This window comes from Artibeus jamaicensis, unplaced genomic scaffold (genome assembly GCF_021234435.1).
Source record: "Artibeus jamaicensis isolate MK-2021 breed Jamaican fruit bat unplaced genomic scaffold, CSHL_Jam_final scaffold_461, whole genome shotgun sequence".
NCBI lineage: Eukaryota > Metazoa > Chordata > Mammalia > Chiroptera > Phyllostomidae > Artibeus > Artibeus jamaicensis.
The window spans coordinates 11,620,791-11,643,746 of record NW_026522045.1 but is presented as its reverse complement, the minus strand read 5'-3'; the positions used below and the strand labels follow the sequence as shown (position 1 = coordinate 11,643,746).

Sequence of the window (22,956 nt, the reverse complement as noted above, 5' to 3'; positions counted from 1 at the left end):
CTACAGAAAATTAGCCAGGCATTAATAAAGGACACTTAATCGACTAAGTCTGAAAAATGCTATCTTTCTTTGGGAATTTTCAGTGCATGTTAGCATTTTAGAGGCTCTAAGAAGACTTGTAGTGAGAGCCCTGTTCAGTTTTAACTAAAAAATTTCCAACCTTATTTGATTATGGATCTTTTTATGTCCCACTGAATGCCTATTAACATCTTGTAGAGTTCCATACTGTGTAGTTTGGGATACACTAGTAAAATAAATCAGGAATACGTGGATTAAACTGTACTTAATATGCTTTGGGCACTGCTTAAGAAAATACTACTGGTACTGGAATCCAGCCCTTCTGTTATTTTTTTTTTTTAGTTTTTTTGGCCAGTTAATGCTCTCCTTACTCACATATCACAGGCATTCCTCATGGTATTTGTTAATTTTGGTTGCTAACTGTTGCTCAGATCTCTAATTAACTATTCTCTTGAGACAATTGCTTTGTTAACCTAAGGCAATAGTTCTTTAAAGTATGGTCCATAGATCAGGGAGTGGCATCAAGATCATCTGAGAACTTCCTAAAATGCAAATTTTTGGGCCCCACTCACTTCAGACCTACTGCATGAGAAACTCTGGGCAGGGCCCAGCAATGCATGATTTTACAACCTTCCACGGAATTCTGATACACCCTCAGGTTTGAGAGCCACTGATCTTCTAAGGCAAGGCTTTAAACAACTTTTGCTACATCTGCTATTATTTCATCTTTACTGTTATCAGCCAGAAAACAGCCAAGATAAAGTAAGTTACATCTCAGGGACATGTGCCTACATAACAATTTCCTTCGTGCTCCTCCCCTAGATCAAAAGATCAAAAGATCAAAAGACGGTTTCTTTGGCAAACAAATTACTCATTCCCTCCTTTGATATGTTCACTTTAGGATGAAAAGCTTTGCATGAAATATGTAAAGATTATCCTTTATCCAGGCTATGCACACCAAACACTTTCCCCCACCATGTCACTGTAAAATGAAACTTTAAAAAAGTCATCTTGGATTTTATTAACTAAAAGTATAATACTATACAATTAATTGTTCTCGATGAGAACACATTTGTAGGAGTTCATTTTTGGCACTTTCTGGTAAGCAAAACTTCAAAGACAAATACTGAGAAAAGTTTTTAGGTTAGTAAACTCTATAATACATACTTTTTAAAACATTGCTTTCTACTTTTTCACAAATTTAATTTTCATTTTATTTTTTTCATAATTTCATATTTTATTTTCCAATTATAGTTTACATTCAATATTATTCTGTATTAGTTTCAGATGTACAACAAAGTGGTAAGAAAATCATGTGCTTTACAGAGTGGTCACCCCAATGCTTGAGGAATCCACCTGGCCCCATACATTACTATCATGATATTACTGATTTTATTTCCCATGCTGTAATCTACATCTCTGAGTTTATACTGTTTAATCCTTTCACCTTCTTCCCCCAGCCCTCCAACCCTCTTCTGACAATCATCATTCTGCTGTATTTATGAGTCTGTTCCTATTTTTTTAGATACACATATAACTGAAATCATGTGATATTTGTTTTTCTCTGACTGACTTATTTCACATAGAATAATACCCTCTAGGTCCATCCATGCTCACAAAAGATAATATTTCATTCTTTTTGTATGGTCAAGTAGTATTTCATTGTGTATATGTACTCACACACTCATTTATTGATGGTCACTTGAGCTGCCTCTTGAGCTTAACCATTGTAAATAACACTGCAATGAACATAGTGGTGCATATATTCTTTCAAATTAGTTTTGCATTTCTTTGGATATATTCCCAGAGGTGGAAATGCTGGATCATAAGGCAGTTCCATTTTTTATTTTTTGAGGAAACTCCACACTGTTTTCCATAGTAGCTGCATCAGTCTGCATTCCCACCCACAATGCACAAGGGTTCCCCTTTCTCCACATCCTCACCAGCACTTGCCATTTGTGGGTTTATTGATAACAGCCATCTGACAGGTATGTGGTGATAGCTATTTGTCGTTTTAATTTGCATTTCTCTGATGATTAGTGATGTTGAACATCATTTCATGTCTATTGGCCACCTGTATGTCTTCCTTGGAGAAGTGTCTATTCAGGTCTTCTGCCCATTTTCTAATTGGATTGTTTGTTTTTCTGGTGTTAAGACGTCTGAGTTCACTACAAATTTTGGATATCAATCCCTTATCAGATGTATCATTGGTGAATATGTTCTCCCATTCAGTAGGCTGCCTTTTTGTTTTATTGATGGTTACCTTTGTTGTGCAAAAACTTTAGTTTGATATAGTCCTATTTGTGTTTCTTTTGTTTCCCTTGTCCAAGGAAATATATCAGAAAAAATATTGCTGTGAAAAATGTCTGAGATTTTACTGCCTATGTTTTTTTCTAGGAGCTTTATGGTTTCTAGTTTTACATTTATATCTTTAAGCCCTTGCCAGTGTGGCTCAGTTGGTTGGAGCATTGTACTGTAGACTGAAAGTTCACAGGTTCAATTTCCAGTCCGGGCACATACTAAGGTTTCAGGATCAATTCCCTGTTGGGGCACGTGGGAGAAGGCAAACAATCAATCAATCTTTCTCTCTCTCTCAGCAATGGAAAAATGTTCTCGGGCAAGGATAAACAAAATCTTTAATACATTTTGATTTTATTCTTATATATGGTGTAAGAAGGTGGTCTAGTTTCCTTTTTTTTCATGTTCTGTCATTTTCCCAACTTCATTTATTGACTGTCTTTACCTCATTATATGTTCTTATCTCTTTTGTCAAATATTGATTGATCATACAGGTGTGGGTTTATTTCTGGGTTCTTTATCCCGTTCAATTGATCTATATGTCTGTTTTTATGTGAGTACCATGTCATTTTGATTAGTATGGGCTTGTAGTATGTATAAATATAGCTCGGTATCAGGTATAAAGCTGAAACTTCTTTAAAGTACCAGACATGTTTGTCTCTGGATGATAAACACATTTTAACATAGCCTGTTTTTTAAAAAATATTTATTTACTTATTTTTGGAAAGAAGTGAGAAAGAAAGAGAGGGAAAGAAACATTGATGCGAGAGGCAACATTAATAGGTTGCCTCGCACATGTGCCCTGACCAGGGATTGAACCTGCAACCCAGGCATGTGCCCCAACTGGGAATCAAACCGGTGACCCTTTGCTCTGTGGAACAACACCCAACTGAGCCACACTGATCAGGGCTGAACATACCCTGGTTTTGAAGGAAGTTTACACAGTGAGTTCTTCACAATCCTATTCATCAATGAGCCTGCAAATATCTAGTGAGTGCCAATTAAATACAAAGCACTGTGCTCTATGGGCCAGTTGCACTCTGGGATGTTACAATGTAGTTTGAAAGACACAACTACCATATCAAAAACTATCCAACAACATCAAGTAATGACCAGAAAGTACCAGAAAAATGCTACTAAGCAATATGCATCTAGACTGTATAGATATATTGTTGAAAGAACATTAAGTTGAGAAGCAGACAGCATCAGCTTTAGCTCTCCTTCCACATAATAGCTCTGTTACTTTGGGTAAGTCACAGCCTCTATGGGTTTTAACTGATACTCTGTAAATTAAGGGTAATTATACCATATATGCCCAAAGTCAGGGAACAGAAGCAGATGCAGTTTTCAGGTAGCCTTCAATCTAAGAGACCTCTGTTTCTAGGAGATCTCACACTGAAAAGTCTGAAGCTGTAAGCATGGGGTGAAATCAGCCACGGTCCTGAAGAGGACATGCTCCAACCCAGGCTTGCCAGGTCTTCTGATTTTTCTACAGAAACAAAAATACGTATTTTATGTGAAATTTACCCATTGCAATTTTTACAGAAAATTGTAATATTTATTTTTTTGTGGGGCCAAACAAAATGTGTCTGTGAGCCAGATGTGCCTTGTTACGTTGCAAATTGGTAACTTCAGGACTAAATAGAGGCCATAAGTCTTCCTAAGGAATGTGGAACTGTAGGGATTTTTGCTGAGATTGAAATAAAATGGTATTATCAGTTTAATCATTAAGCTGCCTAACTTCAATATTTTTTATTTTCTCCCCAAGTCTTTGTTGAGTACTTCACAGGTGTGGCTGCAGTCAATTAAAGGCCACTTACATTCCTCCTCCTTAAAGCTTCCCCTGGTCACCCCAGCTTCAAGTGCTCTCACCCTCCTTCAAGTTCCCACAGCAATTACTTTCCATGCAATTTATTTGGCATTTAATCATAGAGTGCCTTGCAGCATTTTTTCTATTGTGGTCTTGACTGCTATTTAAACATGTTAAAATTGTTTAAACTCCCAAGTGTTTGCATCTTCTCTTCCCTCTAAGTTAGTAAAAGCTCTTTGAAAATAGAGGCCAGATCTTATTCCTTACAGTGCCTGGCACCAAATCGAAGGTTAATCTGTTTTGAATTTAATTTAAAATGCAAATAGTAGAGAAGGCTAGTATAAATAAAGGTAACACTCAGCTGATTTTTAGATCTCATCCTCTCCAATACAGCCTGTGCCCTTTATTATACATGAACTTGTAAATTTCTATTTGATAACAATAGCTTCAAGAAAGTGAAAAGTAACACAGAATGAGAAAAAATATTTGCAAATCTATATTTTACAAGGGACTTGTATCCAGAATATGTAAAGAACTATTGCAACTCAATAATAAAAAGACAACCTAATTTTAAAATGGGCAAAATATTTGAACAGACACTTCAAGAAAAAAGACATAGAATGGCCAATAAGCACATAAAAAGTTGCTCAACATCATTAGCCATCAGGGAACTGTGAATTCAAAATCGAGATACTTGAAATAGAGAACAAGGGGATAGTGACCAGAGGGGAGAAGGAAGGGAAGTTAAGGGGAAAAAGGGGGAGGGATTTGGAGGAACAAATAGGAAGGACACAGGGACGAGAACTAAGGGGGGGTGGAAATGGGAAGGAGGTGGGGAGCAAGGGGCAGGGGAGGCTGGGATGGGAAAAATAGACAAAAAACTGTACTTGAAAAATAACTAAATAAAATTTAAAAAAGAAGAAAAAAAATCGAGATACTATTTCACACCTTTAGCATGGCTATAATAGAAAACACAGATAATAACATTGGAATTTTGATTCCTACCACTGATAAGAATGTATAATGGTGTAGCTGCTGTGAAAAACAGTTTGGTAGTTCCTCAAACCATTAAACATAGTGTTACCATGTGACCTAGCAATTCACTCCTAGGTATACACCCAAGAGAGTTTAAAACATGTCTTCATAAATAACTTGTAAATAAATATTCTGAGAAGCACTATTCATAATAGCCAAAATGTGAAAAACAATGCAAATGTCAATTAAATGGTGAATAGGTAAACTAAGTGTGGTATATCCACACTATGGAATATTATTTGGCATTAAAAAGGAATAAAGTGCTGATACAAACTGCAACATGGATGAACCTTGAAAACATTATGCTAAACGAGAGAAGATAAGTCACAAAAGACCATCAATTGTGTGAGTCCATTTATATGTCCAGCAGAGGTAAATCTACAGAAAGTTGTTCACTGGTGCCCAGGAAGGGAGGCAGGATTGGGAATAGCGGCTATGGGTGCAGGGTTCCTTTGTGAGATAATTACAAAATTAGATTATGGTGATGGTTGCACAACTTTGTGACTATATTAAAAACCATTCAACTGTACATGCTAATTGGGTGAATTTTGTGATTTTATAGTATGTGAATTATGTCTCATTAACAATTTTAAAATAACAATAAATAGCTAATATTTATATAGCACCTACTGTATGACAGACACTTTTCTACGTCTTCTGATGTATTACCTCAGTTACTACTCACAAAACCCCTAGGAGGAAGGTACTTTTATTGTCCCTATTTGACCAATGGGGAAATGGTATCACATTAATATTAAATGGTTAGCCTAAGGTCTCACAACAGTAGTGGTACAAGTGGGCTTCTAGTCCAGGCCATCTGCATCTAGAGTGTTATATTCATCAATACAGTGCTATATTGGACCTAAATAGTCAATGCTTGCCATTTCTCCATAATTCTGCTGGAAGTATGATGGACAGTCTGTACAGGTGGGCTACACTGGAAGTGAGTATAAGTAAAGGTAATTAGAGTGTAAAAGGAAATAGGCTGTTGAAGAGCAAAAGGGATAGATTTATAGACATTCTGATGCTACAGTAATTCTGCAACTCTTTCGTCTTCCCACCACAGGAAGAGGATGCACATTGTAAATAGTACGTGAGGGACTATGTCCCATGGCTATATGGGGGGGTGGGTTGTGGTAGGATTATCCTTACAGAAAGGATTTTACAATGATTCAACTGGCCATGTCTGTTGCTTTCTGGAGGATTGTGCCCCAGTTCAGAATGACCTATGAAATAGAATGCAGATTACTCACATTTTATTCTTGATTGCTAGGAGTAAATGGAATCGACATATATGCTTGGACCCCTAATACCCAAGTTTTGGAAGATAGCTAGGTTCACTCACTTCAATGCAAGTATTTATTAAGCTAAATGCAAGGGGATACAAAGTTGATAATATCAACCATTTAGTGAATGTTTACCCTGTGTTATGCTTTTCATGTACTGATTTAGTTAATCCCTAATATATCTCTATGAGGTAGGTACTATTATAATAATTCCCATTTTACAGATAAGGAAACTGTGGCTCAGAGAGATTGAAATCACACAACAACTAAGAAGAAAGTCAAGGTTCAAACACGAGTCTCTCAGACTCTAGTGATTTTCCCACTATAATATAGTGCCTCTAGCAAATATTTAATGAGCCATACTTACACAAAGCACTATAGGGGAGAAGATAATACAAGTGTCCTGTCCTCGGAACACTTGTAAATAGATGAGGAGACAAGATATGAACACAGTAAATGTTAAATAATGCTGTAATAATAATATAATCATAATATATTAATATGGGTATATTATGAGGGAGACTCCAAAAAATCTGGAATCATCTTCTAGAGGGAAGGCCTCTTGTAGTACAGGCTTTTCCCACTAGGTAAGTGTTCTAGGAACCCATCCGTACCAGTGCACCAGCTGGTATTGTCACCGGTGTTGTCGTGAGAGGCTGAGTTCAGCCTCAGTGAATTTTTTAAAGACTCTTTCAATGTGTTTGGCCATTTCATGATGGGTATTTCATGAGCGCACCTGCCCCACAAAGTGTTCAGGAGTTTTTGACCAAAACAGCATGACCTCTGAGCTCCACCCTCCTTATTCACCTAATCTCTCCTTGAGCAACTTTGTTTTTTTGCCAACGTGGAAGAGGTCAATCAAAAAAATGGCAGCAGCACTAAAAAGCATCAAAATTGATGAGTTCAAAAACTGTTTAGAGCAGTAGGAAAAAAAAACACCTTGATATGTGTACTACATCAAATGGAGATAACTTTGAAAGTGACTGAAGTTTAAGCATGTAAGACTAAGTACACAGTTTTTCATCCATAAATTCTGTTTTTCTGGGTCCTCCCTCATATATATACAAGTATGCTGTATATAGTAACACAACATCAAGAGATGATGGTGTCTACTGTTTATTAACATTTATGTTTTGACAGGCTCTGTTCTAAAATCTTTATAAGTATTACCTCATTTATTCCCCTTTATAGATGAGAAAACTGAGGCAAAAGAAGGTGAAGTAATTGGCCCAACACCATATAGCTTATAAGTAGCAGAGTAAGGACTCAAAATAGGCAGTATGCCTCCAGAGCATATCCTAATTATTACATTGTATTTCCATGATAAATATGGTATTTTAACAAGGGTATAAAAATGCTATGGGAGCTCAAAGGAGGAGGTTATTAATTTAATTTGGGACAGCCAGATGTTTCCCACAGGGTGCAACAGTTGTGTAGGGTTGGAATTTACTAGCAAGATAAGAGGAATCAGGGTGTTCTGCACTAGCAGAGGCAACACTATGTGAACACATTTCTGCAATGGCTTAGTTTATCTGAAGAATGTTGAATATTTCAGTATGACTGGAGTCCCGAGTGTGTTGGAATTGTGGAAAAGTAGGAGGAAGTGGTAAACTTGAAGATGAGACTGAAGGAACAGCCTATTAATCAGAGTGAGGGGGCTTATGCACAGTAGAAGAATTAATAAAAATGCACTCAAATATAATGTCTGATGTGACATTCTCCCCATATTTATTTACCCCTTTTTTAAAGGGTCCCTTTTTTCTCAATCTTGGGGAATGAGTTTTGCTGAGCAAGGATAAGAATTCTTGGGAGAAAGGGTTTGAAGGGTATACTGTTTGGAAAGGAAATGGGTCATGGTGCAAAAAAATGACTGTAATGAGGAAGTTTCCTATAAGGAAGAGTCTTACCTATTTCATTAAGAGGGAGACAGATACCCTTCTCCAACCTACCATTAGGTTGAGTGCAAGCATAAATTACTAAACACCACTCAGCCCCCATATATATATATATATATATATATATATATAGACACTGGGAAGAGGAATAGTTCTGAAATCAGAGGAGGAAGCTACTGGTGTGCTTGTTTCAAGACTTTGTCATTCTAGGCTTAGCTCTCCTTCATTTTTCCTTTCATCCATCCATCCTTTGGCTCCTTCGCAACTTCACTGTGCAAAACTAAGGGAGTTCTACTGTATCCTATAGGCGATGGATCTCCATAGAGGTTTATAAACAGGGAAGTACTAGGATGCTCAGTCTTGAGAAAGATTGAAACCTGGACTAAAGGGAGGAAAGAGACTAACTGGAAACAGGAAGCTTGGTCCAGGTGAAAGAGTGTATGGAACTTAACACAGTGACCCTGTTACTGGGTGTCAGAAGGGCCCTGATTCAGGAAAGTCTTCTGAGGTAGACTCACAGCAACTTAGTGACCAAATGAATATAGAGGAGACATAGAAGGAAAGGTGACTTCAGGAGATAACCAGCTAATCTGACAAACAAATTACCAGTAGGAGGTTTGTTTACAACACCTATCCATTGTCACTGTGACCTTCAAATGCTAGTGAGTTTGCCTTGTTTGTCTAAATGGATTGATACATCAAAACCAGCTATAAGTCACACTCTTCCTTCTTACTTTTCCTCATTTAGTCTGGCACTCAACTTCATGGTTGTCCCCTACCTCTTTTGTGGTTTCTTTCCCACTCCTTTAACAACAACAACAGCAAAAAAAATCAAAGATTCTGAAGGTGCCATTTCCCCCCCTCATCTATCCCCCAGATCTTGGAAGCCCTTGTTTCTCATTGATGATGGTGCTTGGTTGCTGTTCCTTTTCTTTACAATTGGAACACTGTTTACCCACACCCTATTTAACAAATTCATCATGACCCACTGTGCTCCTTTCTCCCAGACTTGTACACAATTATGCTGTGTTTGTGTGTGTGGTTTGTTTCTTCTCTTTAGGTTTTTTTCTACATGGCCTTTTGAATTTTTGCTGCAGTGTTTAAAAACAGAGAGAATTCTGACCAAAGCATAAGCTTGGAGTGTGAATAAAGAATTCCTAGCAAATATATTTTGAAAATACTATCAGTATCTTAGAGGAACCATAGATTCAAACCTTAATCAGATTAATCTTCCTAAATATGTCATTGTCCTTCTAATTATGTCATTGTCCTACTTCAAAATCTGTCATTGTTCCCTTAGGTTGATAGGAAAAAAGTTCAAATTTCAAAACGTTGTATGTTCTGTCCTGTCTCCAACATAATTTTCCAACCTTAATTTCTACCATTCACCTATACTTTCCTATGTTTCCCATGTTTAGTCTTAATATTCATTCTAGCTTTCTCACACTGCCTCATTCCCATCTGTTGAAATGACAACTACTCCTTTGTGCTTGGAAGACCTGATGATGATAAGGAATCAGACCTGGCTTTCAAATTCAGATTTACTACTTATTGACTGAGTGATCTTGGGCAAGTCATTTCCCATCACCATCACATATGTAAATACACATTATAATAATTTACTCTCAGAGTTGGAGTGAGGGATAAATGATATCACATATGTGGATACATCTACAGCAGTGTCCATCACAGTTGATGCTTAATAAATTATTGAATGAATAAATTTTGGGGGGTTTACACACCACCTGAAGGCCATCCATGAATTTCAAATTACAGAAACTTGACTTTTAAATCACCAGGGGAAGTCTAGCTAAATAAAAAATAACACCTTTGCTTCTTTATTTACCACTACTTTCCTCATCCCTCAAGAGTACATTTATGTGTGCACATGTGTGTATGCGAGAAAGAAAATATGTGTATATTATTGGAGGGGAGTGGGTATTTATTTCAGCAAATATATTTCAAAAGGAATTGAGAAAACAAGACTTGTTTTCAAAATAAGTAAAATCAGATGCCAGGGAAATTGAGTCACTCTAAGGAAGGCCCTGAGTGGACCGAGAGGAGAAAAAGAGGACTGTGCAGAAAGCCACGATAGGCTGAAATGTTCTCTATTTCTGAAGTTACAACTTGTCACTGAGGAAAAGTCTCTTGAATTAAAGGTAGCAACCTGACAGAAACTTCCGTGACTTACAATTTAAAAGAACACTAAAACAACAGCTGAAAACAGATCCTTTTTTGTTCTTCATGGAGAATTAATACCAGATGAAAATCTGAATCTCATCAAACCATTTATTACGAGTGTAGATCACATAAAGCCTCTCCCAAAAAGGTATCATAGAAAGGGAAAGTAATTAAGAATGAAACACTAGAGAGCAATTCCAAGGCACTAGAATATCATGAAAGAGAAAGACTGTTGTTAAAGAGAAAACCAGAGAGGGACCTCAAAATGTCATATGAGTGGTGAGCACAGTGATGGGAATGGAAAGCCAGAGTGAGCAAGGCACACAGAGAAAAAGTTGTGCTTGCTGTTAGAAGAGGTCTACCCACAACCACATTGGCAGAACCAGTAATGTGGGGCAGCAACTGCCATTGCAGTGTCTCTCAGGAACACTTAAATGTGTCTTCCCAGAGAACAATTTACAAAAGGCAATTTGATAGCTCCCAGGGCATACCCAGTTGAGTTGATTGGCACTTGTCAACATAATCACACCCACAGTGGGACTCTCATAAGTAGTTATTATTAATGGAAGTGGAATTGCCTGGGAGGTCTATAATTGCTCTTATTGGAGCTAGTATTCAATTCAATGGATTCAACATATTATTGAGCCACCTGGTATGTATTGTGTGCTGTGTCAGCTCATACAGGATCATGCATTCATTTATTGAGTACCTACTGTGTGCTAGGCACTGTTGTGGGCTCTGGAGATGTAGTAGTAACCAAAACGCACAAAAATTTCTGCCTTCCTGGAGTTTACATACTAATGAGATCAAAGAAACATGAAGCAAACTAACTGCTACTGAGCAATCTCTTACATATCAGGCAATTTACGAGGGGTGTTCCAAAAAAAAATCTGGAATTGTCTTCTGGAGAACAGGCCCCTTGTAATACAGGCTTCCCCAGCTAGGTGAGTGTTCTAAGAACCCATCTGTATCACTGTACCATCTGGTGGCATTGTGAGAGGCTGTGGTCAGCTTCAGTGAATTTTTTTGAAGATGCTTTCAACACATTTGCCCATTTCATGATGGGTGATTTATGAGCACATCTGCCCACACTGTGCTGAGTGTTCAGCAGTTTTTTTTTTTTTACAAAAATAGCATGACCACCCTGTGCCCTCCCTCTCTATTCACCCAGTGAAAAAAAGTCCTCACAGGGAAACATTTTGCCAATGTGGAAGAAGTGAAACAAAAAATGGCAGAAGCACTAAAAGGCATCAAAATCAAAGAGTTCAAAAACTGTTTTGAGCAGTGGGGAAAAAATCTCCATAGCTGTATTGCATCAAATGGATAGTACTTTTAAGGTGACTGAAGTTTAAACATGTAAGAATAAATACACATTTTTTTATAAATAAATTTTGTTTTTGGGGGGTCCCAAAAAACAAGTATATAATTACATACATAATCACATTCAATTTATACAACAGCAACCTATGAGAAAATTTACCACCATTTTACAGAAGAGGAAACTAAGAATCAAACAAATTAGAAATGAGACCAAAATTACATATCCAGGTAGTGGCAGAACTAATATTCGAAGCCATCCATGTCTGACTCATTCCAAATTTCATGGATTTCTCTTCTAACTTTTTGACATTCCACAGACACTTAGACTTAATTTCATCACACTCAAGATTTAACTTGTGGAGATCATTGTCTAATGCCTAACAGCTACTCATAAATGCTAGAATTACTCAAAGTTCAGTGGGTCAGAGTCAGACCTTGGGGGTGTAGAGATGATAATAATCTTTATCCTCAACTTCTTTACTGAGTAGGTGGAGAGGCAGTCTGCTAGCAGAGTGCTTAAGAGTCCAAGTGCTGGGGAAATACTCAGCAACTTCAAATCCCATATCTGCTTCTGCTTCTGCTTTTGCTTCTACTATACTAACTGTATAACCTTGGGCAAGCTATGTAACTTCTCTGTGCCTTACTTTTCTCAACTGCAAAAATGGGGACAATAGTACTTGCCTCAGACACCTCTCCAAGTTAATATATACTGATGGCCAATAGACATAGGAAAAGCTTCACTTCCTTGATCATTTAAATGCAAATTAAAACCACAATGACATATCACCTCACATCTGTCAGAATGACTATCATTAATAAACCAACAAACAATAAGTGTTGGTGAGGATGTGGAGAAGAGGGAACCCTCATACACTGTTGGTGGGAATGCAGACTGGTGCAGCCACTGTGGAAAACAGTATGGAGATACCTCAAAAAACTAAAAATGGAACTTCCTTCTGACTCAGCAATTCTACTTCTGGTAATATATCTGAAGAAATCCAAAACACTAATTCAAAAGAATATATGTACCCTTATGTTCAGTGTAGCATTATTTACAATGGCCAGTCTATGGAAGCATGCCAAGTGCCCATCAACTGAGTGGATAAAAAAGTGGAGTTACATATATACAATAAAATATTACTCAGATATAAAAAAGAATGAAGTGTTACCATTTGTGACAGTATGGATGGACCTAGGAGATATTATGCTAAGTGAAATAAGTCAGTCAAAGAAAGACAAGTCCATATGATTTTACTTATATGTGGAATTTAAATAGCAAAATAAACAAACAAAATAAAAACAGACTCCTAAATACAGAGAACAGATTGATGATGGTTGCCAGAGGGGAGGGAGGTTGGGGTGCTGGGTAAAAAAGGTAAAGGGATTAAGAAGCACAGATTGGTAGTTTCAGAACAATCATGGGGAAGTAAAGTACATCATAAAGAATATAGTCAATAATATTGCGATAACTATGTACAGTGCCAGGTGGGTACTTGAAATATCAGGCCCTGGATGGTGTGGCTCAGTGGACTGAGTGCCATCCTGCAAACAAAGGGTTGCTGGTTTGATTCTCTGTCAGGGCACATCCCTGGGTTGTGGGCCAGGTCCCCAGTATGGGGCACATAAGAGGCAACCACACATTGATGTTTTCCTCCTTCTCTTTTTCCTTCCTTTCCCCTCTCTAAAAAAGAAAGAGAGAAAGGAAGAAAGGAAGGAAGGAAGGAAGGAAGGAAGGAAGGAAGGAAGGAAGGAAGGAAGGAAGGAAGGAAGGAAGAAAAGAAAAAAATATTGGGACCACTTTGTAAACTATTATGGTTGTCTAAACACTATGCTCTACACCTGAAACTAATGCAAAATAATACTGAATATAAACTGTAATGGAAAAATAAAATTTGTTAAAAAAAGAAAAAAAACTGTGGGGAGAAAAATAGTAATGATATTTAGTACCTGCCTCATGTGGGAGCTGAGGAAGATAATAGCAAAAGTATATACTGCTTATTATGTGCCAGGCACATAATTCTAAGTACTTTTCATATAAATTAGATCTTTCATGTCGAACAGCAGTTCTCAATGTGTGGCTCAAGGACTCCTGGAGATCTGGGAGGTCAAAACTATTTTCAGAAAATACTAAGGCATGTTTTATATTTCCACTTTTATATACTCACAAGGGTACAGTAGTTGTTGGGGGTTGCATGATATGTGATATTGCAACAAATTAGATGGAGAGGCAGATGTGAGAATCCAGATAAAAAATTTGCAAAAATGGAGAACAATGTTATTCTTCTCACTATTTGGGGGGGGGTTGGAAAATATAATTATTTTTCATTAAAATATTATTTATATTAATATATGTAATAAGTTTAATGTGTTAATAAATTGATAAATATAATTTTTTTCAGTTTTAATTTCTGGTGAGGTAAATATTGACTGATAAGCAAAATAAACAAACACCATTTTGAATCCTCAATCACTTTTAAGCATGAGTCCAAAAGATTCTTTAAAGACCTATGACACACATAATACCTGAAATGCAGTTACACAGTGTCTGGCATATAGTAAGCATTCAACAAATGTAAGTAATGGTTATTACACATATAACCATAATAGGAACCATGTGGTGAGTGTCTTAAAAGAAATGCTAAATGCTGACGAAATTCACAGAAAAGAAAGTTTACATCCAGCTGAAGAATCCTGGAAAGGCTTCACGAAATAGGTGGTGTCTGACATGAGCACTAAAAAATGAATAGAATGGTGAACAAAGAGCCCTGTGGAGGGGAGTTCATTCCAGATAGAAGAAACATTGAAGCAGAGGAGTATAGGGTGTGCTCTGAAAATAAAGAGTGGTCAAGTTTGGCTGAAGCCAAAGCTATGTTCAGAAGACTAATGGAAGAGAATCCTGGAAGGAAAGATCCATGAGCACTTAATTGTGGAGAGCTTTGAATGACAGGATGAGGTTTAGGGAAATGACTGGTAGCAATATTTAGGATTGTTGGAGAGAGGTTGGACATGGAGTGATTTGGTTAGGAGGTTATAGTAACAGTGCAGGAAAGAGGAGGTGGTGAATTGAGCTAGGATAGTGGCCCAGGGGATGGGAGAGGGGAAGAGATGTGAAACAATATGAACCTGTATTAAATAAGTAACTATTCAATGAATTAGCATGACCTACTGTTTGTTTCTTTAACATTAATGACCTCCCATCATCAAAAACCAATCATGATAGATATATTTCATGCTTATGGTTCCAAAGTTGTGCCACACTATGGGCAAAGAAATTAGAGAGAACAATTATGTAGGATTTCAAAATGAATGTCCACAAGGCAATCAGGGTCCTGAAGAAAAGGAAAAGGGAGGTATTGGAGATGAGTGTAGATATTAAAACCCAGGCTCCCTGTACTAATCAAAATGTGTATGGCTGGGACTTCTCCCTAGATGGAGGCGTAGGTGGAAAGACTTTGCCTCTTCGCACAACCAAATCTAAAAACAACAAAGTTTTAACAATAATAAACATAGCCAAGCCACAGAAAATTGAACAATATGAAGTCTGACAACAATGAACCGCTCAGCTAAATTGGTCAGAGGGGTGGAGTCAGCAACAGAGCGGGTCAGGCAAAAAAGATACCCCGACCCAGGCCGCACGCAGGCAGCTGAGGGTTCGGATCCCGGGTGCAGGGTAGCAAAGGGCTGACCCAGGGAAGGTGCTATGTGGCTGGCTGACCACGGTCGCGCATTTGCACACAGATAAACAGGCAGGAGGGGGGGGCGACTGGTGAGGCAAACCAAACAGGAGAGAGCAGAGAGGACCACCATTGCTCCCTCTCTGACCTCGCCCCCACATACAGCGTCACAAACCAGTGACTTGGGTGGCCCTGCCCTGATGAACACTTACGGCGCCTCTCCTCAAACATAACAGGCATGAACAGATCAAAACATGGCTCAAGAACAACTCAGAGCCCCAGAGCCCATAAATCTAAGTGATCAAGAAATTGCCAACCTATCAGAGGCACAATTCAAAACACTGGTGATCAGGATGCTCACAGAACTGGTTGATTTTAGCGACAAATTAGAGGAACATATGAAGGCTAAACTAATTGAAATGAAGGGAAATGCACAGGAAACCAATAGTGATGAAAAGGAAACTGGGAATCATATCAAGGGAGCAGACCAGAAGGAATGAAAAAATGACCAAACAGAAAAACATGAAGAAACAAGAATTCAAAAAAATGAGGAGAGGCTTAGGAACCCCCAGGACATCTTTAAATGCTCCAACATCCGAGTTATAGGGGTACCAGAAGGGGAAGAGGAACAGCCACCAGTGGAAAACTTATTTGAACAAATAATAAAGGAGAACTTCCCATTCTGGCAAAGGCAATAGACTTCCAGGAAATCCAGGAAGTTCAGAGAGTCCCAAAGAAGGTGGACCCAGGAAGAAACACACCAAGGCACATCAGCATTACATTAGCCAAGATTAAAATGAAGCAGAGAATCCTAGAAGCAGCAAGAGATAAGGGGACAGTCACTTACAAAGGAGTGCCCATCAGACTGTCAGTGAACTTCTCAAAAGAGACCTTCCAGGCAAGAAGGGGCTGGAAAGAGGTATTCCAAGTCATGGAAACCAAAGACCTACATCTAAGATTGCTCTATCCAGCAAAGCTTTCATTTAGAATGGAAGGGCAGATAAAGTGCTTCTCAGATAAAACCAAATTCAAGAAGTTCATCATCACCAAGCCCTTTTTATATGAAATGTTAAAGGGACTTATCTAAGAAAAAGAAGATAAAAAAGATGAACATTCGATTCCCAGTCAGGGCACATTCGTGGGTTGCAGGCCAGTTCCCAGCAGGGGCCAGTTCCCAGCAGGGGGTGCACCAGAAGCAACCATACATTGATATTTCTCTCCCTCTCTCCTTCCCTTCCCCTCTAAAGGTAAATAAATATTTTTTTAAAAAAAGATGAACAGTGAAAGAACAGCAAACTCACAGTTATTAAGAACCACACCTAAAACAAAAGTAAACTAAGAGGACAGCTAGATCAGGAGAGAACCATAGAAATGAACATCACGTGGAGGATTAGCAACAGGGGAATGAGAGAAGGGGGGAGAAGGTACAGAAAATAAGTAACATAGACAGTAGATCGAAAATAGATGGGGGGAGGGTAAGAATAGTATGGGAAATATAGAATCTAAAGATCTTGAGACACGTGGTCATGAACTAAAGGGGGGATGGTAGGGGAGGGGTGTGCAGGGTGGAGGGAAATGAAGGGGGGAAATAGAACAAATGTAATGGTATAATCAATAAAATAAAAAAAATTTTAAAAATGTGTGCAGCTATGTAGCTTATGAAATCAAGTTGAAAGAGAAGTTATGAGATGAGCCCAAGGCCAAATTAAAGTATTTGTTTCAAACAAAAGGAAAAGAAATGTTCCACTTGTTCTGAATAAGAAATGCTATGCAGCACATGGACACAGTGGGCTGGGAATTAGTATGTAATAGTTACAGCCTTTTAGCCAGTTAATAAATGGTTTGGTTTGGGTGTTTTGTTTTGTTTTGTTTTTTTAAGCCAAGCTATTCAGTGATGTACTGCAATGTTCCCTTATTTCTTATACCATTCTTTCTGTACTGTGTAAAGGATGATAAATTTCCTGGAGAACTGTTGGCATCTATGCTCTACTATGCAGGCAGTTTTACTGAATAGCAAAGAGGTGGAACAGGGGTCTTGCTGAGAAATAGAGGGGTGTTAAGGTTCTTGCTATTTCAAGTGGCTAATGCATATAGCTTTGCTGGGCAGGAGTGAATTTTATTCTTAGTTCTGATCCTGTGAAAATTTAGTGTAGATAAAACATTTTTCTAATAGGATTCCAAGACTCAATTGAAACAATCCTCTTCTGAGAGGAAGTGTCTTCAGGATTAGAAGAAAACCTTTTAAGTCCCATTCTTCTTGAAGATTTATTACCATTCGTGAAGGTCATCATCAACCTTCTTGAATATTTATATTATATTCTTTTTCTGCTAGCAGCTCCACTCCACCTTTACCCATAGCTTACCACTAGCATCATGCTGTGATTCAGAAGATGAGTGGGGACTTCCGCCAAGATGGAGGCACAGGTGGAAACACTGCGCCTTCTCTCACAACCAAGTTTAAAAACAACAAAGTTTTAGAAACAAAAATGCAGCCAAACCACAGAAAATTGAACTATATGGAAGTCTGACAACAATGAACCCTTCAGCTAAATCAGTAAGAGGGGCAGAGCCAGCAGCAGCACAGTGGGGTCGGGCAGGAAAGATCCACTGGACTGACCCAGGCGTGCGACCCAGACTTGCTAGCAGCCGTGGCAGATCCCAGGAGTGGAGTAGTGGGCGGACCCACTAAGGGCTGACCACAGTCACACATTCGAGCACAGATAAACCAGTGAAGGAGCAAGCAGTGAGATGGACCACCCAGGCCTCAGCGGCGGGAAGCGGCAGAGGAGACCACTATTGTCCCTCTCTGACCCCGCCCCCACATGCAGTGTCACAAACCAGCAACCTGGGTAGCCCCGCCCTGGTGAACATCTAAGGCTCCGCTCCTCATTTGTAACAGGCAGGAACAGATCAAAACATGGCTCAAGAACAACTCAGAGCCCCAGAGCCCATAAATCTAAGTGATCAAGAAATTGCCAACCTATCAGAGGCACAATTCAAAACACTGGTGATCAGGATGCTCACAGAACTGGTTGATTTTAGCGACAAATTAGAGGAACATATGAAGGCTAAACTAATTGAAATGAAGGGAAATGCACAGGAAACCAATAGTGATGAAAAGGAAACTGGGAATCATATCAAGGGAGCAGACCAGAAGGAATGAAAAAATGACCAAACAGAAAAACATGAAGAAACAAGAATTCAAAAAAATGAGGAGAGGCTTAGGAACCCCCAGGACATCTTTAAATGCTCCAACATCTGAGTTATAGGGGTACCAGAAGGGGAAGAGGAACAGCCACCAGTGGAAAACTTATTTGAACAAATAATAAAGGAGAACTTCCCATTCTGGCAAAGGTAATAGACTTCCAGGAAATCCAGGAAGTTCAGAGAGTCCCAAAGAAGGCGGACCCAGGAAGAAACACACCAAGGCACATCAGCATTACATTAGCCAAGATTAAAATGAAGCAGAGAATCCTAGAAGCAGCAAGAGATAAGGGGACAGTCACTTACAAAGGAGTGCCCATCAGACTGTCAGTGAACTTCTCAAAAGAGACCTTCCAGGCAAGAAGGGGCTGGAAAGAGGTATTCCAAATCATGGAAACCAAAGACCTACATCTAAGATTGCTCTATCCAGCAAAGCTTTCATTTAGAATGAAAGGGCAGATAAAGTGTTTCTCAGATAAGATCAAGTTCAAGAAGTTCATCATCACCAAGCCCTTTTTATATGAAATGTTAAAGGGACTTATCTAAGAAAAAGATAAAGAAGAAGAACAGTGAAAGGACAGCAAACTCACAGTTATTAACAACCACACCTAAAATAAAAGCAAATTAAGAGGACAGCTAGATCAGGAGTGAACCATAGAAATGAAGATCTCATGGAGGGTTAGCAACAGGGGAGTGAGAGGAGGAGAAGGGGGAAGAAGGTACAGAAAATAAGTAGCATAGATGGTAGGTAAAAAATAGACAGGGGGAGGGTAAGAATAGTAGGGGAAATATAGAATCTAAAGAATTTGAGACACGTGATCATGAACTAAAGGGGGGGAATGGCGGGGGAGGGGGTGTGCAGGGTGGAAGGGAATGAAGGAGGGAATAGAACAACTGTAATGGCATAATCAATAAAATATATTTTAAAATGTGAGTGGGAAGAGGTTTTTGTGTCCCTAGGTAGGTCTGGAGGACTTTTCTACTAGCTATTAAATGCTCAAGGAAAAAGCAAATGACCAAATGTCATACCTTTATTTAACAGAAATAAAACAATGGCTAAGATTTATTGAGGGCTCACCAAGTGCCAGATGCACTTGATGTGAATCACCTCACTAAAACCTCACCGCAACCCTGCAAGGCAGAAACTATGATTATATTGTAGGTGATAGAACAGTCTCAGAGAGGTTTAAGTGACCTGTTCAAAGGTACACACTAGCTAGTAAATGGCAGAGTCAGGATTCAAACCCACATTCCTCTGACTCTGTCCATTATGCCTCACCATCACTAATAGCGTGTCCTTTTTGTTTTCTTCTGAGTGCTTGTGCTACCTCGCAGGCAAAGCATGCTTTTGGTGTAATAGATGATCATAGCACCATGGATCTCCCTGAGTCACCTGGTAGAGAATTCTCCCTCTTCTGATGTCTCTGAGGTGTCATGTCAGACCTCAGGAAGCTACCCTAACCCAACGGGCAAGTAGAATCTTGGATAAGGTCATCTAGCTCAGTGTCTCAGCTCATATCAATTCCTCTCTCTAATATCCCTTTTAGAGTCCAGTTAACTTGTGCTTGAAAATTTCCAGTCAGGGCTGGCTTGAAGGCCGTACAACTATTTTATCTTGCAATGGTCTCTGCGAATTATGTAGTGATCCTGCTTCCAGTAAAGAGAAACTCATTATCTCAGGAGCAGACCATTCCATACTGCTCTGTTTCTGAGCAAAGGCATCCTTACGGTGTGAAGAAATCTGCTTATCTGCAGTTGCTTTTTACTGGCTTCAGATACAAACAAACTTCAGAAAAAAATTCTAGTTCTGCAATTTTTTCACCATGGCTGTAAGCAAGTCATTTAAATTATTTGAACCTCATTTTCCCCATCTCTAAAATAAGAATACTATCACCTTCTTTGCAGGCTTTTTAAAAAAGACAGATAGGACATACCATATTGTATGTAGTCAATGTGTTACCGAACAGGGAGCCTGGCCCTGGACAGGTATGCTTAGGGCTGGCTGGTAGTGTGTGGGTTCTTGACTTCATGCAGGGAAGATTTCACAACATGTGTCCATGTAATTTTGAGGGTATGTTTATTAAACCTGGGGACAGTGAAACAAGGAAAGGCTTTCATAGAAGAAGCAGCAGGAGGGCCCAGGTTGGGCTGTTTTAACTCAGTGCGAAGTCAGAGAAAATGACACCTTGGGGACAGGTTCAGGAGGATAGGCCGGAATGAGGTGCTGCTGCCCATTGTTCTGTGATTGTAAGTCTCATGAGGTCCCTTAGAATTTAGGACAGGGGTGTCAAACTCATTTTCACTGGGGGCCACATCAGCCTTGTGTTTGCCTTCAAAGGGCTGGATGTAATTTCAGGACTGTATAAATGTAACTACTCCTTAACTAGGGGCAAGCAGTTCTGCACTGCCACTGGGTAGAAACAAGGTGCTGGGGTGGATAAAACAAGGTGAAGGACCAGATTCAGCCCTCAGGCCTTGTGTTTGCCAGCTGTGCTTTAGCAGATGCACACCTATGGGGGGAAAAGAAGGGAAAGGCAAAGATGTGGGTGTGCTCCCAGGAGGGATGGTGCTGGGTCCTTTGTCTTCACGGTTTTTATCTCTCTTGCAGGTGGGAACTTTAAGGGAGCTCTCAGTGGATGATTTCAGCAGAATATTTACCAGTTCTCCAGGTGTGCTTCCTCAGGGTCATGGTCTCCTTTGATTGGTCAGGGCCAGGGCACAGGGCATTAGTCATTGCAGTTGGTCCTGGCATTGCCCACCTGGTTACGCTGCTTTTCTGGGCCACAACTGAGGCCTGGATGTTATTTTCAGGGAGGTAACCTTCTGTATCTGCCTGTAAATTTCTTGGCCAATTTGTTCAGCTGTCTCAATTTTCCCTATTTCACTTGCCAAGGAATTTTCCTAGCTTGTTAGTATCCTGCCTCAAATGAATGTTAACTATAATTAAGATTATTATTACTCCTACAATGAACACATTGTGTGAAAATCACAGAGTATGATACAGAGCACAGATTCTGATGTATACTTTACGCAAATTGGAGAAATAATTTGAAGTGTCTTATATTTTCACTATTCTTACTTTCCATGCTAAGAAAACGTGATATTATTAGTCCGCTTATCATTTAATCTTTAGAGTATTGCAACTAGGCTCCTAATTTAATAAAAAACATTTACTGCTCAGTAGTAGCTGTAGCATTTACCATAGGATTGCTCAGTGTTTTAAGTTCATGTAATGTTTTCCCACCTAATTTGAATCTTACAATAACTCTGAGGCAGGCAAGGCTGATATTAGAGCATTCATTTATTCACTCATTAATCTATTCAGTCACTATTTTCTGAGGCTCTACTAGGAGCTGGGTCTATACTAGGAACTGGGCATACCATGGTAAACAAATCAGACCTGGTTACAACCTTCTAGATCTTATATTCTAGTAGATTTGAAGATAAGGAAAGTAGTCTCACTGTTTATGTAATCTGCACAAGGTCACATGGATAATAGGATGTAGATCCAGGACTAGAACTAAGGTTTTCTAATGCTTATTCCATTGTACATTGCGCTCTCCCATTCTGTCTCTTGTTCTCCTGAATCTACTGCCTTTCTTTCTTCTTTTGTTTAAATTGGATTTATTATGGTGATATTGGTTCACAAAACCACAGAGGTTTCAAGTGTACAACTCAGTAAAACATCATCTGCACACTGCATCAAGTCTCTTATACTCCCCCTGAGCTCGAAAGCATTTTGAGTTTGCTATTAGACTACTCTTTCTAAACACCATTTTTAGTCTTGCCATTTCAGTTTCATTACACATGGTTTGCACTAGTCGGGCAGTTCAACATCAGGTTAGCCTAGTGTTTCTGAGCTGTTGCTGAGCTTGACTACTTGTCTGGATAACCTGTGCAGTAACCCAGAAACAGGAGGACTAGGGACCTACATTACTTCAATCTCCCAGCTCCTTCCTAGGTTAGTTCATTTTTCTTTGGCTGGGCAGATAATGTTATTTCCTTTTTAAAAGGCTGAAGTGGCACCCTGGCCTGGTGGCTCTGTTGGCTGGAGCATCATCCTGTATACCAAAAGGTTGCAGGTTCAACCCCCGACCAGGGCACATACCTAGGTTGCAGGTTTGATCTCCAGTTGGGGCACATATGGGAGGCAACTGATTGGATTGATGTTTCTCTCTCCAATTGACATTTCTCTGTCTCTCTCTTACTCTTTGTGTAAAATCAATGACCATATT

General features: G+C 39.1%; 1 protein-coding gene across 5 annotated transcripts in view; it reads right to left on the bottom strand.

Annotated features, from left to right (window-relative positions):
• RTL9 (retrotransposon Gag like 9) overlaps positions 1 to 22,956 on the bottom strand; it is a 203,329-nt gene that overhangs the window by 95,422 nt on the left and 84,951 nt on the right. Inside the window, exon 4 of one of the 5 annotated variants that reach the window (XR_005084511.2) lies at positions 1,309 to 3,805. The exons of the other annotated variants lie outside the window; for them this stretch is intronic. The gene's annotated coding sequence lies outside the window, so the exon portion shown is untranslated. Of the gene's footprint in view, positions 1 to 1,308; positions 3,806 to 22,956 lie in introns of those variants that run through there. 5 annotated transcript variants of the gene reach the window in all.